The sequence below is a fragment of the Bos grunniens genome, chromosome 8 (genome assembly GCF_055505025.1).
Source record: "Bos grunniens cultivar Pamir isolate PY7600 chromosome 8, Bosgru_T2T1.0, whole genome shotgun sequence".
NCBI classification, from domain to species: Eukaryota; Metazoa; Chordata; class Mammalia; order Artiodactyla; family Bovidae; genus Bos; species Bos grunniens.
In genome coordinates, this window is record NC_141172.1 from 12,846,382 (window position 1) to 12,866,019 (window position 19,638).

The window sequence follows — 19,638 nt, forward strand, 5'->3', positions numbered from 1 at the left end:
TTTGTTTTCTACCCAGTATTTAACATATAACTTTGTATAAGTTTAAGATGTACAACAAAATCATTTTATATATGTTTATACATATATTGCAAAATGATTACCACAATAGGATTAATTAACATCCATCACCTCACATAGCTGCATTTTTAAATCTTCCTTGTGATGAGAACTTTTAAGATTTACTCTTATCAACTTTCAAATGTACAATATTAACTACAGACATGAATATTAACTATAGAGAGCAGTAATATCTATGTAATGTACATTCCTAGAAATTGTAACTGGAATTTTGGGCATCTTTACTGAACTCTCTCACCCCCAAACACCACATCTGCCAACCACAAATCTAATCTGTTTCAATGAGTGGCTTTTTTAGTTTCTAAATTTAATGAAATCATGTAGTATTTACCTTTCTCTCTATAACTCATTCATTTAACACAGGTAGCCCTTGAGGGCATAGTGCTATCACAAATGGCAATATTGCCTTCTTAAGTGTGGCTGAATAGTATTCTATTTGTGTACCACAATCTCTTCATTCATCTGTCTGACACTCAGGGTATTTCTATGTCTTGTCACAGGTCTCCTGTAAGTAATGCTGCAATGAACATAGTATAGATACTTCTATGAGATCATGATTTCTACCTCTTTGGCTACACACACACACACACACACACACAAGTAGGACTTCTAGATCATAGGGTAATTCTACTTTTACTTATTACAACTTTTAGTTTTTTGTTTTTAAATTTTGTGTTAGTTTCAGAGGTACAGCACAGTGATTCAATTATAAATGTATATAAATATATTCTTTTTTACATTTTCTTCCATTACAGATTATTACAAGATATTAAGTTCCTGTGGTATATGCTGCTGCTGCTAAGTCGCTTCAGTCATGTCCAACTCTGCGACCCCATAGACGGAAGCCCACCGGGCTCCCCCGTCCTTGGGATTCTCCAGGCAAGAACACTGGAGTGGGTTGCCATTTCCTTCTCCAATGCATGAAAGTGAAAAGTGAAAGGGAAGTTGCTCAGTTGTGTCTGACTCTTAGCAACCCCATGGACTACAGCCTACCAGGCTCCTCCATCCATGGGATTTTCCAGGCAAGAGTACTGGAGTGGGGTGCCATTGCCTTCTCCACCTGTGGTATATAGTAGGTCCTTATTGGTTATCTCTTCTAAATATAGTGGTATGTATATGTTAATCTTAAACTCCTAATTTATTCCTCTCAATCTTTTCCTTTCAGTAACCACAAGTTTGCTTTCTATGTCTGTCATTCTGTTTTGCAAATAAGTTCATTTGTATAATTTTTTTAGATTCCACATGTAAGTGATATCATGTGATATTTGTCTTTGGCTTACCTTACTTTCTATGATAATCTCTGGGTCTATCCATGTTGCTACAAATGGCATTATTTCCTTCTTGGTAATGACTGAGTGATGTTTCATTGTGTAGTTATACTATACCTTTATTCATTCATATGTTGAGAGCGTGCTCCCATGCCTTAGCTATTGTAAATATTGTTGCTTTGAACACGGTGGGGTACATGTATCTTTTTGAATTCTGATTTTCTCTGGAGGTGATACTGCATCACAGTTTTGATTTGCATTTTGGTTGATTTGCATTCTAATGATTAGCAATGTTGAGCATCTTATTCATGTGCCTCTTGGCTATCTATGTATATTTAGAGAAATGACTATTTAGATCTTATACCCATTTTTTGATTGAGCTGTGTTTTGTTACTGACCTGTTTTTGTATTTTGAAAATTAATCTCATCAGTCTCCTCATTTTTAAGTATTCTCTCCCATTCTGTAAGTTGCCTTTTCTGTGTGTCCTTACTGATACTTTCTATCTCTTGTCATTTTGGTGACAGCTATTCCAAAAGGTATGAAGTGACATCTCATTTTGATTTTGATTTGTGTTTCCCTAATAATAAAAGGGGACAACAAAGGATGAGATGGCTGGATGGCATCACTGACTCAATGGACGTGAGTCTGAGTGAACTCCAGGAGTTGGTGATGGACAGGGAGGCCTGGCATGCTGTGATTCATGGGGTTGCAAAGAGTCGGACACGACTAAATGACTGAACTGAACTGAATAATTAGTGATGTTGAGTACCTTTTTGTGTCCCTGTTGACCTTCTTAAGAAAAAAAATGTCACTTCCAGGTCCTTTGCCCATTTTTACATTGTATTATTTGTTTTTGGCATTGAGTTTTATGAGGCTTTTATTTATTGTGGATAGTAACCACTTATCAGATATGTGATTTGAAAATATTCTCTCCCAACACCATTGGTCATCTTTTCATTTTGTTGATTGTTTCTTTTGCTGTGAGGAAGCACTTTAATGTGTTATAGTCCCATTTGTTGCTTGTGCTTTAGATGTCAAATTCAAAAATATCATTGCCAAGGTTCATGTGAAGAAGCTTTTCCCAAATTCTGTGAAAAAATGGTGAAATAGGAGTTCCAAGTTTCCCTATCCTGACACAAAGATCAACAATTAGCTATCCATGAATAAAAATAGTTCCATGAGACATCTAGATTCCTTCGAAAGTTTTAGCAATACCATGGAAAAAAATGCTAAAAATAATCACATAAAAATACAGACAACTTAATTTTTCCTGTATCATTACATCACCGAAGCCAGCATTGTTTGGCACTAAGAAGGAACTTCCCAGCTCATAAGAGATCCTCTCACTGGAGAGAAAGAAGTGGAGTGAGCAACTTGCTTTATAGCTTCTCCCAGTACTATGTGAAGGTCCAGTTTTGACACATACTACTTTGATGATACTATCAATTTGATAACTTTATGACTTAAGGGGATAGGGAAAATTACTTCCCATTCACTCAACCTTCTTAATTGTATAGCCCTTTTCCTAGAACAGTGACACAAATCTGCACGAATACTAAATTGCACCATTGTGTTCACTGATACAATCATAGCATTGTCTATTTGTCTCTTCATATTTGAAGTGAAGGGAGCAGGGTGCAAAAGTTGATTCTCAAGATGGTAGGATGCTATTAATAATTTTCCTCAGCTGATTTTGTGAGTTCTTAAAAAATAGAACAAACTTGGCTGACCCATGGCCCAGAGAACTTGGCCAAGGTGAAGCCACCATACAGGGTTTTCTAGTGGCTCACTGTAAAGAATCCACCTGCCAATGCCAGAGACATGGGTTTGATCCCTGTGTTGAAAAGATACCCTGAAGAAGAGCCTGGCAAACCACTCCAGTATTCTTGCTTGGGAAACCCATCACAGAGGAGCCTGGTGGGCTACAGTCCATGGGATCAGAAAAAAGTCACACATGACTTAGCAACTAAACAACAGTCTAGAATGGCCTGAATAACTACCTAGGAAAAAGGAAGAAAAGCAGAAGCTATTACCAGTGAACATAATTGTGACCCATTTCAGTTCACAGAGACGTGCTCTGAAGACACATTCAACCACTTCTGCCACTGAAGAAGTCACCAGCGGGCTGAACAGATCCCACCAGCTACCCCAAAGATATTTATGTTCTAATATACACTTCAGATCCTCCCTGAGCATGTGGCCCCACCCGCTGTTGGAGTCCAGACCCACACGGGCAGCCATCGTAGCTCTCTGAATCTGCCTGGATCCCTTACCAGCCTAGATACCTACAGCTGCACAAGTGCAAGGCCCCAGCCTAGGCACTTTCAGTTGATAGCATGTCTGTGCTCAGGGCTCATCCACCCAGGGCTCTGCACCTGCATGCCACCAGCCTGATGCATATCATTGGCTTCCACTGCAGCATACCTGGAAGGTATTGGGTTATCCAAAAAGTCTGTATGGGTTTTTCCATAAGATGTTCTGGAAACTTTTTAGCCAAAATATTATGCAGCCCTGGTTGAATACACTGACAGAGACCCCCATTGCTACTGAAGTGTGGGAATCAATCTCTGCTTTCTGTAACTGGGTGGCAATATAGATAGCCCCTCTAGCAGTGCTCCAGGATGTTCCCAGCCTAACTTCCAGAACTGGCCCTCACTGTGGTGCACTTAGGGAAAAGAGTGTGTGGCCACAGAAGAGTACATTGGCGTCTTGGGCTCCCACAGCTACTTACAGTTCTGGATCAGACTCTGCCTTCTGTCAATGGCCAGCAACACTGTGCCAACTTAGACCTTTAAGCTAGGACCCTGCATGGCCCCTACTGCAAAATGACTACATAGGGATAGAGGATAAATCCATAGGTGAGCACACTAACACCCAGATCTTCTTTGCAGTTGAACCCATAGTCAGCCCTTGTTCTTATTGGTAGGGGACAGGGCAGGTTGCATGAGTCTATCTACATGTGACCACTGCCATTGCATTGGCACCTGCAACTTGCCCTCACAGCTAATTGTATTTATACCACTGGCTCCAGCCACTACCGGTGCCTGCCCTGGTCCCTAGCTACTGGTCCTACCACTTCTGTTATGACCCCAACAGCCCTTACAGGCCCTGTAGTCCCCCTTTGGTACTCATCAAGAAGCATGCACCTATCAATGCTGTGACCAGTGGTCTAAAATGAAGAGCCATCACAACCCTCCTCAGACACAGTGCCACAGTGTGCCCACACTTGGCATCCTGTACCACTTGAGTCATGATCCTAGCACAATCCAGTTGTGTTTCCTAACCACCAATGAAAGGCTTCTATTGAAAGAAAATCACCCATAATGTCTGGAAAAGGTGACTGCCCTTTCAAATGCATGGACACCTACAGAAGGCTATAGGAATCACAGAGTTTGAGGGAAACATGTCTCCTCTAAAGGGATACGGTAAACCTCCAGAAAGTGACCCCAAAGAAATGGATATCCAGAAACTGACCAACAAATAATTCAAAAATAATTGCTTGACAGATGCTAAGAGAGCTGTGAGAACACAGAAAAACAATTTAAAGATATTAGGGAAACAATTTAAGAACAAAAATGAAAGCTCAGTAAAGAGGTATTGTTGGGGGCCAGAGTGAGGTACTCCGCCCATGGCAAAGGTCATGAGGAAGGAGGCTCGACATACGCAAAGGCGGGATCGAGCCTCAGGAGTCCCCCTGGAAATCCTCGAGCGTCTACCCCCATAACCAGAGCCTGCCTACTTTACTACTTTGTGCTCTTACCTACACCTCTGACTTTACGGGGGGGGCTGTCCCCCACGACCTCTTTCGGAGAAGGAGTTAACCTAGAGATCCAGTTAATAATAATTCCTGGGCGTGATAAGACTGTTTTAACCTACAAACTCCTCTGAAGGTTCTCTAGCCTGCCTGACAGGCTTGTCCGGCCACATGTGATTGCTCACAGCCTCCCAACCTGAGAGGCACGAGATGCTTTAAACCTTCTAAAAACAGGTTCCTTAGGAAAGTTAGAAAACTATTAGTATAAGTATAATGGGCTAATTAGAAATTGTGTTGGTGAAGGGTTTTTCATTTGTTGAGCCAATGTTTGTTGCTAAGTCTCCATATCCCCTGCCCTTACACACATTAATGAATATATAGAATTAACCTTTGATATTAATCACGTTAGACCTTAGGCTAAGTAAATTCTTTCCTTAACTAAAACCCACTACACCCTCACCCTGTAGGAATGTAACTTTATTTGGGTGGCGTCTGTTTTGAGAATAATCAGCCCTGGAGAAATAAGTGTCCTGGTTGACTGACCGCTGTCACAAGGAGAGGGTCATAAATTGTCAGCAGGCCCCCCTGGCCAGAAGATGATGTAACACCCCTAAGACCTCTGTATACATTTGTGTGAAGCACCTGACTTTAATAAAAGTGAGGACTGCTGTCCCCACGTGACTTTTGTATAACATCTCAGTGTATAAAAACAGACTCTGGAAAATAAAGAATTGGGATCAGTTTCTCGAAATACTGGTCTCCCCATGTCGCTCTCTCTCTCACTCTGGTTGAGTCTCCATCTTGAGCGCGGAACCCACCATGCTTACTAATTATGCCTGGGCTTCTAAGATCCAACCGGGGAGGCCTCAGTGTTTCCTCTCCTTCGGGAGAACGGAAGGACGCCTGCGGCCTACGTAAGTGGTGCAAACTTCTTGTCTTGAAGTTTTATTGGTCTCCCGCGTAAACCAAGCTACTCAGCCTCTTTTCTCCACTGAACTTTCCTACTGAGCTATCCTCATTCTATTACTCTTTATATCTTTAATTAATATCTAATTGAAGCTATTGTATCCTGATCCTCGCCGACGCCGTCTCTCCTTCGAGTACCCTGGATCAGCCGGGGCTGGTCCTCGGCAAGGTATTAGAAAAGAACTAAACAAATTTTGGATCTAAAGGATGCAATGACTAAACTGAAGATTCAATAGAGAGCTTAAACAGCAGACCTGAACAAGCAGCAGAGAGAATTGGTGAACTAAAAGACAAACCAGTTGAAATGATATAATTCAGAGAGCAAAAAGAAAAAAGGATGAAAAATAATTAAGAAAGCCTTAATGAGATATCACCAAAAAGAATATGTATGAATTACTGGAGTCCCAGTTCAGTTCAGTCGCTTAGTCATGTCCGATTCTTTGCGACCCCTTGAATCACAGCACGCCAGGCCTTGCTGTCCATTACCAACTCCCGGAGTTCACCCAAACTCATGTGCATCGAGTCAGTGATGCCATCCAGCCATCTCATCCTCTGTTGTCCCCTTCTCCTCCTGCGCCCAATCCCTCCCAGCATCAGGGTCTTTTCCAATGAGCCCAAGAGGGAGAAAAAATTGGAAAGTTTATTTAAAGAAATAAACGCTGAGAACTTCCCAATTATGGAAACAAATTTGAACATACAATTTCATGAACCTCATAGAGTCACCTTTAAGTTTCACTCCAAAATGGTCTTTCCCAAGAAGATTATTTAAACCAAAAATAATAAATAACTTTTAAAGCAGCAAGAGAAATAATTATTTTCTCATGTAAGGAAACCTTCAAAAAACTCTGAGCAGGTTTTTCAGGAGATACCTACTAGACCAGGAGAGAATGAGATAATATTTTCAAAGTGCTAAAATAAAGAATTTGCTGGATCATAAGGCAGTTCTATTTCCAGTTTTTTAAGGAATCTCCACACTGTTCTCCATAGTGGCTGTACTAGTTTGCATTCCCACCAACAGTGTAAGAGAGTTCCCTTTTCTCCACACCCTCTCCAGCATTTATTGCTTGTAGACTTTTGGATCGCAGCCATTCTGACTGGCGTGAAATGGTACCTCATAGTGGTTTTGATTTGCATTTCTCTGATAATGAGTGATGTTGAGCATCTTTTCATGTGTTTGTTAGCCATCCGTATGTCTTCTTTGGAGAAATGTCTATTTAGTTCTTTGGCCCATTTTTTGATTCGGTCATTTGTTTTTCTGGAGTTGAGCTGTAGGAGTTGCTTGTTTATTTTTGAGATTAGTTGTCTGCCTTATGATCCATCAATCCCACTGCTGGGCATACACACTGAGGAAACCAGAAGGGAAAGAGACACGTGTACCCCAATGTTCATCGCAGCACTGTTTATAATAGCCAGGACATGGAAGCAACCTAGATGCCCATCAGCAGATGAATGGATAGGAAAGCAGTGGTACATATACACAATGGAGTATTACTCAGCCATTAAAAACAATACATTTGAATCAGTTCTAATGAGGTAGATGAAACTGTTGCCTATTATACAGAGTGAAGTAAGCCAGAAAGAAAAACACCAATACAGTATACTAACACATATATATGGAATTTAGAAAGATGGTAACAATAACCCTGTGTACAAGACAGCAAAAGAGACACCGATGTATAGATCAGTCTTATGGACTCTGTGGGAGAGGGAGAGGGTGGGGAGATTCGGGAGAATAGCATTGAAACATGTATAATATCATGTATTAAATGAGTCACCAGTCCAGGTTCGATGCATGGTACTGGATGCTTGGGGCTGGTGCACTGGGACGACCCAGAGGGAGGGTAGGGGAGGGAGGAGGGAGGAGGGTTCAGGATGGGGAACGCGGGTATACCTGTGGCAGATTCATTTCAATATTTGGCAAAACTAATACAATATTGTAAAGTTTAAAAATAAAATAAAAGTTAAAAAAAAAAAAAAGAATTTGCCAGCAAAGAATACCCAGAAAAGTTGTTCATCAGAATTGAAGATGAAATAAAATCCTTCTATAATGAACAATAACTGAGGAGATTCACCATCACTAATCCTGAATTATAAGAAAGGCTGACAGGAGTTCCTCAAGCTAAAACAAAAGACACTAATAGGCATGCAAGGCGATGGTAGAGGTAAGCATATAGCAACATTCAGAATACCCTAATACTAAAACACAGTAATGTTAAGTACTTAACTCTAGAATAACGATGAAAGAAAAAGATCATGAAAAAAATAATATGGCTATAGCTTCAATATTTAATACTTTTTTTTACAAATGTAAAAGGGGAGAGTAAAAAGACAAAATTTTATATTCAGAATTAAATTGTTATCACCATATGATAGACAGTTATATCTATGTTTTATGTCACTCTCACTGGAACCACAAATCAAAAATCTACAATAAATGCACAAAGCTAAAGAGAAAGCAATCAAAGAATACAACTATAAAAAATCATCTAGTTCCAAAGTAAGGCAGAAGAAAGGAAGGAAAGAAAAATGGAACTGCAAATCAAATAGAAAATAGTAAGATGGGATTAAGAAGCCCGTATTGATTAAATATGGTTCTGAACCCATTTACAATGTGAGTGGGGAACCCCATACCATCAAGCAATGCTTGGGACACTATCTGGGTGTCCTAAAATTTAATTCAGTTCTGACCCTATCTACCCAGATGTAGCATCAGATGACACAAGGGTTCAGTCCCACAAGATTCTAAGTGTGCCACTGTCCCCAAATCTCCATCTCTGAGTGTTCACCAACTCAGAAGCTCTCCAATCCCAGTTCTTCTGGGGTTTTATGAAGGCTTTACTGATTAAATCATTTCCGTGCAAGTCTCTGAACCCTGGCAATCAGCCTGAATCCTTAGGTGCTTTCTAGAACTCACCTCACTGACATAAACCCAGCTGTGGTGGAAGGGGTTTCTTATGAATAATGAGACACCCATTTCTCATTTATGGTTCTGAAGTGATTTCAGAAAGAAAAGACCAAATATAATGACAAAAGATGCTCCCATTACAAGCATAACTGAGAGATACTGTGGGTTCAGTTAAGGACCACTGCAATAAGGTAAATATTGCAATAAACCAGCCACGCAAGTTTTTTGTTTCCCAGTGCATGTTAAAGTGATGTTTACACTATACTGTAGTCTATTAAGTGTGCAATAGCATTGTGTCTAAAAACCAATGTACCTACTTTAATTATAACATACTTTGTTGGTAGACTGTTAACCATTATCTGAGCCTTCAGTGAACTATAATATTTTCACTGGTGCAAGATTTTAAGTATTGGGAGAGTTATCAGAATATTTGTGATACAGAGACACAAAGTGAACAAATACTGTTGAAAAATGGTGCCAGTAAACTTGCTTGACACAGGGTTTCCAAAAAACCTTGAATTTGTTAAAAAAAAAAAAAAAAAGGAAGAAGAAGAAGCAGCAGCAGCACAATAAACTGAGGTGTGTTCATATTCTTATCACAGGAAATTCCAAGGGTTTTGTTATCTGTAAGCCAGAAAAGGGGATGGAAGTCAAATATCATATCTATCAATAATTACTCTAAATGTTTATAAGTTAAAATTTCTCATCAAAAGGTATAGAGTAGGTGGATAGATAAAATAATAAGACCCAACTTTATGTTGCCTACAAAAGTCTCACCTCACCCCTGAGGACAAATCGATTCAAAGTGAAGGGATGAAAGAGATATTCTATATAAGTAGAAATCAAAAGAAAGCATGACTACCTATATTTATAGCATACAACACAGACTTTAAGTCAAAAATGGTAACAAGAAACAGATGATCATTCTATAATGATAAGGGGTTCAATTCATCAAGAAGATATAAAATCATAAATATAAGTGCACCTATTGTCAGGGCACTTAAAAGTATTAAGCAAATACTAACAGACCTGAGAGGAGACACGGCCAACACAGTTATAGTAGGCGACTTCAATAGTGAACTTTCAAAACTAAGTATATCATCCAGAGAGAAAATCAATAAGGAAATGTTGGACTTAAATTATATATTAGATCAGATACGCTTAATAAATATATACAGACATTCCATCTAGCAATGGAATGCACATTATCCTCAAATGTGCATGAAACATTCTCCAGGGTAAGTCACATGATGGGTTATAATACAAGTCTTCATTGATTTAAGGAGATAAAATCATACCAAGTATCTTTTTGATGACAATTGTCTGAAACTGGAAATCAATTAAAAAAGGGAAGCTGGAAAAACCACAAATATGTGGAGAATAATCATCATATCACTAAATAACCAATGAATCAAAGAAATCAAAAGGGAAAAAAATTTGAAGCAAAATGGAAGCACATCATATCAAAATTTGCTGGCTGCTGCATATCTGAATTAAGAGAAAGTATAACAAAAAACACCTACCTTGATAAACAAGAAATTTCTCATATAAAAGCCTAACTTTACACCTTATGGAACTGGGAAAAGAATAAACTAAACCCAAAGTTAGCAGAAGAAATGAAATTACAAAGATCAGATTTGAAATAAATGTAACATACACTTGAACAGCAGTAGGAAAGATTTAATGACTCTTAAGAGCTGGGTTATTTTTTTAAGATAAACCAAGTGGACATATAACTATACTAACTCAGAAAAATGGAGAGAAGACTCAAAATGAAGAGGAGACTTCACAGTTAATACCAGAAAAATACAAAGATCATGAGGGTATCATGAATAATTATATGTTAAAAAAAAAAAAAGCTAGATAACCTACAGGAAGTGAATAAACTCCCATAAACAAATCATCTGCCAAGGCTGAAATGTGAAGAAATAGATAAGAATATGAAAAGAATTATATTGATTAAATATATTAAATAAGTTAATCAAAAATCTCCAAAAACGAAGAAAAGGCAGAACCAGATGATTTCACTGGTGAATTCTACCAAAATTGAAAATAATGTCAATTACACTTAAATTCTTCCAAATAATTGTAGCAGGAACACCCAGACTCATTTTACAAGGCCCACATTACCCTGATACTAATGTCAGATAATATATTACAAGAAAATTACAATATTCCTGATGTATATACCTAAAGATACAAAATTTCTATCAAAATATTAGCAAAGTGAATTCAACTTCAAATTAAAAGGATCTTCACCATGATAAAGCTGAATTTATCCCTGGGATTCAAGATTGGTTCCACACACACAAGTCAACAAATGTGATTTACCACGTTAAAAGAATGGAAAATGTCTTATGATCACCTCAAATGCAAAAAAAGCACTTGGCAAAGTGTATCATTTCATGATAAGAAATGCTCAACACATTGAGTATAGAAGGTACATACAGGAAAACAACTTCAACCAAATAAAGCCATATATGACACAGTCACAGTCCCCTCATCCTCAGTGATGAAAAGCTGAAAGCTTTTCCTCTAAGATCAGGACAGACAAGGGTGCCCACTAATAGTACTCCTATTTAGCAAATGACTCTACCTTCTAACCATAGCAATTAAGTAAGAAAAACATATAAAAAGAATAGAAGAGGTAAAATTGCCTTTGCTGATAATATGATCTTATATATAGAAAATTCTGTTGGCCATTTCCATGTCTATTCAGTTCTGCTGCCCATTTAATAGGTTGTTGGGGTTTGTTTGCTGTTGAGTTCTTCATAGTTTGGATATTAACCCCTTATCAGATATATGATGTGCAAAGATTTTCTCCCATTCCATAGTCTGCATTTTCATTTTGTTAATTGTTCTGTTTGCTCTGTAGAACTTATTTGGTTTAGTTTCACTTAGGTATTTGTTATTGGAAAAGGAAATGGCAACCCACTCGTGTTCTTGCCTTGAGAATCCCAGGGACGGGGGAGCCTGGTGGGCTGCCGTCCATGGAGTCACAGAGAGTCAGACACGACTGAAGCAACTTAGCAGCAACAGCAGCAGGTATTTGTTGCTTTTGCTGTTTGAGCTTTTGCTGTCACTCATATCAAGGGGATTACTATTGAGACCAGTGTTAAGGCAATTTTTCCCTATGCTTATTTCTAGGAGTTTTATGATTTCAGGTCTTAAATATGTTTAAGTCTTTAATCCATCTGGGTTAATTTTGGTGAAGGATGTAAAAAAAGGGCTCTAGTTTCTTTACTTAGCATATGTTTATGCTGTTTTCTCAGCAACATTTATTGAAGAAACTATCTTTCCCCTATTGAGTGTTCTTGGCCCCTTTGTCAAATATGAGTTGGTATATGTATGCATGGACTCATTTCTGAGCTCTCTATTCTCTGCCATTAGTTTATGTGTCTGTTTTTTATGCTTACACCATATTGTTTTGATTACTATAGATTTGTAATATAGTCTGAAGTCAGGAAGTATAATGCTTCCAGTTCTGTTTTTCTTAGGATTACTTTGGTTAGTCTGTCTTTCCAGGTGCCTCTGCAGCTTCATAAAATTTTAGATTTTTTTTTTTTTACTAATTCTGGAAACATTCCTGTTGAAATCTTGACAGGGGTTTTATTGACTTCACAGGGAAGTCTGGCATGTTGCAGTCCATGGAGTCACAAAGAGTTGGACATGACTGAGCGACTGAACAACAACAAATAGATTGCTTTGGCTACTAGACATTTTAATGATATTGATTCTTCTCATCTATGAACATGGATATGTTTCCATTTATTTGTGTCATCTTCAATTTCTTTTGTCAGTGTCTTACAATGTTCAGTGTAGAGCTCTTTCATCACCTTGGTTAGACTTAGTAGTATTTTATTATTTTTGATGCTGTTTTAAATGAGAATTATTTGTTTACTTTTTACATGTTTTATTGTTAGTGTGTAGAAATATTATTTAAATCACTGAGATTGCTTAGAAAGAAGAGAAACTAGTTAGTGACTATCTTGTATTTCACCAATCCAGTGATTATATACCATTTGCCATAATGATTATTCTGAGAAAAAGTCATTAAAATGATTCACCTGTATGTTCAACTTTACACGTTTCCATGCCAATTTTAATTAGGTAGAAATTGCTTTGGATTTGAACACTTATTCCCAGGGGATGTTTATAATTATTTTGCATGTGAATTTGGTACAAGGAGATAAGTGAAGTAAATTCTATCCTTTTCATTTGTATCTTTTTTCCTTCCTTATTTTCTTTTACCTTTCCTTATCTTTGTGTCACCCTCCTTTTCAGATAACATTTGAAGTAACTTCTTTACTGAAGTGACATAGGTTTCAAATTCTGCACTTAACTTCCTGACAACAACAAATGTAGGAAGATGGGGTTGGTTTTATTGTTGTTAAAAAGAGAGAACTCAGAATTTTTAGTGAAAGCAAAGATATTTGTGACACCATTCTCTAAAATAATTTTCCTTTCTGAGCCTTCATAAAAGAAAACCTGAAGAATATTATGAACAGTTTCCTGAATAACATTCCTGAAAGCCATTCTGATGCAGTAAGGAGATTCACATAGCTGCCCCTTCTAGTGCCCTTGGATAAAAGCCATATTTTAATATTAAACTGAAGTTTAGGAAACATGATTCTTTCAGCAGACCAAGTATAACTTATAATAGTGGACTGGCTTGAAAAAGTATGGTGGTGGTGGTGGTGGTGGTTTAGTCATTAAGTCATGAAAAAGTATAAATCACAGAAAAAGATAACACACAATGGATGAACCATATATTTCATATATTTTCTATAAATGGAATGTCTCTAAACTAAACATGTCATAAGAGCAGACAGGTGCATTCTATGACAAGGCCTGTAGTGTTTATAAACTTGGACTTACAAAAGGCAAAGTCATGATAGTTAACACACTGAGAGGTTGATATACTTTTGTACCAATTAAGAAGCCTAACCAAAATTTTGCCTTCATTGGAGGCTTAATCACATAATGGCTTATGACATCTGGCATATAATTGCTTTATTCTGTTATTTAATTTTTCATATGTGCGTATCAGATGCACAGTGAGAAAACTTCCTAAAGGGCACATGCCAAAAATGTTAAATATTTAACTCACTCACAGTTTCTTACTGTTATATAATGCTTGATAAATGCTACATGATTAAACCAAAGAAAGAATCTCCATCTCAGTCAATTGGCCAGGATCACCAGACATAAAAGAATGTTGACTTATTGGTACCAGACCTCATAATTTTAAAGTAGTTATGACACATTACAACTTTTATGGATTCTACTTTAAATGACTAAGAAAACAACAAAAGTCAGTTACAACTGGCCAACGATCCTAAAGATGTATCAGGGAAGGTATGCCTCATATCTCTCTGTCCTAGATATTATGTTGTTATCACACATTTCAAAAATCAAACCAATAGCTGCCTTTTGTGTCCATTTTGTTTATAAGTCCAGAGGAATAAAGAAAAAGTATGAACACAGCTATATTCTCAACCACAGATAGGAAACTAAGTTTTAGTTCCTATAAGAATTGATAGCCAATCATAATCTCAGCACTTGTTTCAGTCTGGTGTTCATTCCATAATCCAAGTATAAACACATACAACATGAAAATGAAAAAAGACCAACCAAAAATCATTCCCAGGGAAAGGACAACATCCCAAGAGAATTTGTAAATGGGTGCTTGAAATCCAAGTATAGATTTCTGAATCTGAAAGAATAATTTATCCAAAGAACAAAACAGAATCTCAGAACTGAAACAAGAGTACAAGAGAGAAAAATAAAAATTATCCAGCTTGTCTTGAAAGGAGGTATTATAACTTGATGTGTGATATCAAAGATGAAATTGGAGCTTATCAGAACTGGTAATAGAATGGAACCAAGTGGAAAACATGCCTCTGAGGTATTTTACTAAAAACATAAGTAGGGATCCTTTCCCTTGGCTCTTGACAAAATAAGGAATGAGTAGTGAACACATCATGGATGTATATAAAGAGGCTGGTGTCTAAAGGCTTTCAGACATAGTTAAACATAAAGCAGATCTTCCTATGAGCAACCTACATGAGAAATTTTAGAGAATAGCATGCATCAATCATATAGGTATATACAGACAATGAGATAAATAGCTGCAGACTTTTAAATTAGTGTTTGCAAGCCCTGTGATAAAGCTAAAAAAAAATTAGAGAATTGCTTTTTTAACCTACATATTTAGATTACTATTCAGTGTTTTTGTATTGCTGTTTGGCAGATGTTTCATTTATTTGTGTGTTTTTCTCTAACAGATACATGTTTATATAGAAGAAGAACTCTAATAATTTCAATCAATCTCTCTCAATTTATTACTCCATTAAAAGGGAAAGAGTTAAGAAGATAAATCAACATATTCTTATTGTTATCCAAGGTTGTAGAGTGTTGTAGACCTCTGTATGAACAGTCCCACTACTGGACATATATTCAGAGTAAACTATAATTGGAAAAGATATATGCACCCCAGTGTCCATTGCACACTATTTACAATGGCCAGGACATGGAAACCACCTAAATGTCCATTAATGGAGAAATGAATAAAGATGAGTGGTATATATATATATATATATATATATATATACATACACACACACACAATGGAATATTATTCAATCATAAAAAGAACAAAATAACGTTATCTGCAGTGACACAGATGGACCTAGAGATTGTCATACTGAGTGGAGTAAATCAGAAAGACAAATACCATATATCTCATATGTAGAACCTACAAAAATGCTGCAAATGAACCGATTTACAAAACAAATAGTCACAAACGAGGAAAGTAAACATAGGGGAAAGGAGGAGTTGAGGGGTAAACTGGGAGATTGGAATTGACAGATACTCACTACTCTATATAGAGTTGATACCTAATAAGAACCTACTGTACAGCACAGGGAACTCTATTCTGCAATGACCTATATAACAGTAGAGTCTTAAAAACAGTGTATATATATATAAAACGTATTCACTTTGCTATACAGGAGAAACTAACAACACATTGTAAACCCACTGTACTCCAATAAAATTAATTAACATATCAAATATTAAAACCCTAAATTGCTTCAATAGAGGGTGATTGAGTAAAACATGCAAATGAATCACATTAAAAGCCACCACTAGCTTATGAGTTCAAACCTGTCACACCTTTTTTCATTATGGAGCTCTTACAAGAGTAAAGGCAGCAAACATTTGGTAATGCCTAATTTGTATGAAGAACTTGGTAAAATCTCCTGTTCTCATTGTACATGACAGTTAAGTGAGAAAATTATCAATATCCACTTATAAAGTATAGGAAAACTGAGGAACAGAGTGTTTAAACAATCTTCTGCTGCTAAGTCACTTCAGTCCTGTCCGACTCTGTGCGACCCCATAGACAGCAGCCGACCAGGCTCCCCTGTCCCTGGGATTCTCCAGGCAAGAACACTGGAGTGGGTTGCCATTTCCTTCTCCAATGCATGAAAGTGAAAAGTGAAAGTGAAGTCACTCAGTCATGTCCGACCCTCAGCGACCCCATGGACGGAAACCTTCCAGGCTCTTCCATCCATGGGATTTTCCAGGCAAGAGTACTGGAGTGGGGTGCCATTGCCTTCTCTGAAACAATCTTCTCAACCACATAAATATTTAAGAAGAATATAGTAGTGATACAACTGATTTGTTGTTGTGAACACAAGATCATGGACACAAGATGGTGTGATCACTCATCTAGAGCCAGACATCCTGGAATGTGAAGTCAAGTGGGCCTTAGAAAGCATCACTATGAACAAAGCTAGTGGAGGTGATGGAGTTGCAGTGGAGCTATTTCAAATTCTGAAAGACGATGCTGTGAGAGTGCTACACTGAATATGCCAGCAAATTTGGAAAACTCAGCAGTGGCCACAGGACTGGAAAAGGTCAGTTTTCATTCCAATCCCAAAGAAAGGCAATGCCAAAGAATGCTCAAACTACTGCACAATGACACTCATCTCACATGCTAGTAAAGTAATGCTCAAAATTCTCCAAGCCAGGCTTCAGCAATACATGAACCGTGAACTTCCAGATGTTCAAGCTGGTTTTAGAAAAGGCAGAGGCACCAGATATCAAATTGCCAACATCTGCTGGATCATAGAAAAAGCAAGAGAGTTCCAGAAAAACATCTATTTCTGCTTTATTGACTATGTCAAAGCCTTTGACTGTGTGGATCACAATAATCTGTGGACAATTATGAAAGAGATGGGAATAACAAACCACCTGACCTGCCTCTTGAGAAATCTGTAGCAGATCAGGAAGCAACAGTTAGAACAAGACATAGAACAACAGACTGGTTCCAAATAGGAATAGGAGTACGGCAAGGCTGTATATTGTCATCCTGCTTATTTAATTCTATGCAGAGTACATCATGAGAAATGCTGGGCTGGATGAAGCACAAGCTGGAATCAAGATTGCCGGGAGAAATATCAATAACCTCAGATATGCAGATGACACCACCCTTATGGCAGAAAGTGAACAGGAACTAAAAAGCCTCTTGATGAAAGTGGAAGGGGAAAGTGAACAAGTTGGCTTAAAGCTCAGCATTCAGAAAACTAAAATCATGGCATCCAGTCCCATCACTTCATGGGAAATAGAGGGGGAAACATTGGAAACAGTGTCAGAACTGGACATGGAACAATCAGATCAGATCAGATCAGTCGCTCAGTCGTGTCCGACTCTTTGTGACCCCATGAATCACAGCACGCCAGGCCTTCCTGTCCATCACCAACTCCCAGAGTTCACTGAGACTCACGTCCATTGAGTCAGTGATGCCATCCAGCCATCTCATCCTCTGTCGTCCCCTTCTCCTCCTGCCCCCAATCCCTCCCGGCATCAGAGTCTTTTCCAATGAGTCAACTCTTCACATGAGGTGGCCAAAGTACTGGAGTTTCAGCTTTAGCATCATCCCTTCCAAAGAAATCCCAGGGCTGATCTCCTTCAGAATGGACTGGTTGGATCTCCTTGCAGTCCAAGTGACTCTCAAGAGTCTTCTTCAACACCACAGTTCAAAAGCATCAATTCTTCAGCGCTCAGCCTTCTTCACAGTCCAACTCTCACATCCATACATGACCATTGGAAAAACCATAGCTTTGACTAGACGGACCTTTGTTGGTAAAGTAATATCTCTGCTTTTCAATATGCTATCTAGGTTGGTCATAACTTTCCTTCCAAGGAGTAAGCGTCTTTTAATTTCATGGCTGCAGTCACCATCTGCAGTAATTTTGGAGCCCCAAAAAATAAAGTCTGACACTGTTTCCACTGTTTCCCCATCTATTTCCCATGAAGTGTTGGGACCATATGCCATGATCTTCGTTTTCTGAACGTTGAGCTTTAAGCCAACTTTTTCACTCTATACTTTCACTTTCATCAAGAGGTTTTTTTAGTTCCTCTTCACTTTCTGCCATAAGGGTGGTGTCATCTGCATATCTGAGGTTATTGATATTTCTCCCAGCAATCTTGATTCCAGCTTGTGTTTCTTCCAGTCCAGCATTTCTCATGATGTACTCTGCATATAAGTTAAATAAGCAGGGTGACAATATACAGCCTTGACATACTCTTTTTCCTATTTGGAACCAGTCTATTGTTCCATGTTCAGTTCTAACTGTTGCTTCCTGATCTGCATACAGATTTCTAAAGAGGCAGGTCAGGTGGTCTGGTATTCCCATCTCTTTCAGAATTGTCCACAGTTTATTGTGATTCACACAGTCAAAGGCTTTGGAATAGTCAATAAAGCAGAAATAGATGTTTTTCTGGAACTCTCTTGCTTTTTCCATGATCCAGCGGATGTTGGCAATTTGATCTCTTGTTCCTCTGCCTTTTCTAAAACCAGCTTGAACATCTGGAAGTTCACGGTTCACATATTGCTGAAGTTCCAAATAGGAAAAGGAGTACGTCAAAGCTGTATAATGTCAACCTGCTTATTTAACTTCTATGCAGAGTACATCATGAGAAATGCTGGGCTGGAAGAAGCACAAGCTGGAATCACAGTTGCTGGGAGAAATATCAATAACCTCAGATATGCAGATAACACCACCCTTATGGCAGAAAGTGAAGAGGAACTAAAAAGCCTCTTGATGAACGTGAAAGAGAAGAGTAGAAAAGTTGGCTTAAAGCTCAGCATTCAGAAAAGTAAGATAATCCCATCCGGTCCCATCACTTCATAGCAAAGAGATGGATAAAGAGTGGAAGGAATGGTGGACTTTATTTTTCTGGGCTCCAAAATAACTGGATGGTGACTGCAGCCATGAAATTAAAAGATGCTTACTCCTTAGTTTCCCTGGTAGCTTGGATGGTAAAGCGTCTGCCTACAATGCGGGAGACCTGGGTTCGATCCCTGGGTCAGGAAATCCCCTGGAGAAGGAAATGGCAACCCACTCCAGTATTCATGCCTGGAAAATCCCTTGAACCAAGGAACCTGGTGGGCTACAGTCCATGGGGTCGCAAAGAGTCAGACATGGCTGAGCAACTTCTCTTCTCCTCTACTCCTTGGAAGGAAAGTTATGACCAACCTAGACAGCATATTAAAAAGCAGAGACATTACTTTCTCAACAAAGTTCAGTCTAGTCAAGGCTATGGTTTTTCTAGTGGTCATGTTTGGATGTGAGAGATGGACTATAAAGAAGGCTGA

The 19,638-nt window shown here is 38.3% G+C and overlaps 2 long non-coding RNA genes across 13 annotated transcripts in view; one reads left to right on the forward strand and one right to left on the reverse strand.

Annotated features, from left to right (window-relative positions):
• The window catches only part of LOC147366675 (uncharacterized), a 486,700-nt gene extending 480,848 nt beyond the window's left edge, over positions 1–5,852 (forward strand). For all 12 annotated transcript variants that reach the window (XR_015168931.1, XR_015168936.1, XR_015168932.1 and 9 more), the window contains one exon: positions 834–5,852. This is a non-coding gene — a long non-coding RNA (uncharacterized LOC147366675). The remainder of the gene's footprint in view (positions 1–833) is intronic.
• The window catches only part of LOC147366676 (uncharacterized), a 277,764-nt gene that overhangs the window by 6,967 nt on the left and 251,159 nt on the right, over positions 1–19,638 (reverse strand). The gene's annotated exons all lie outside the window — the stretch shown is intronic.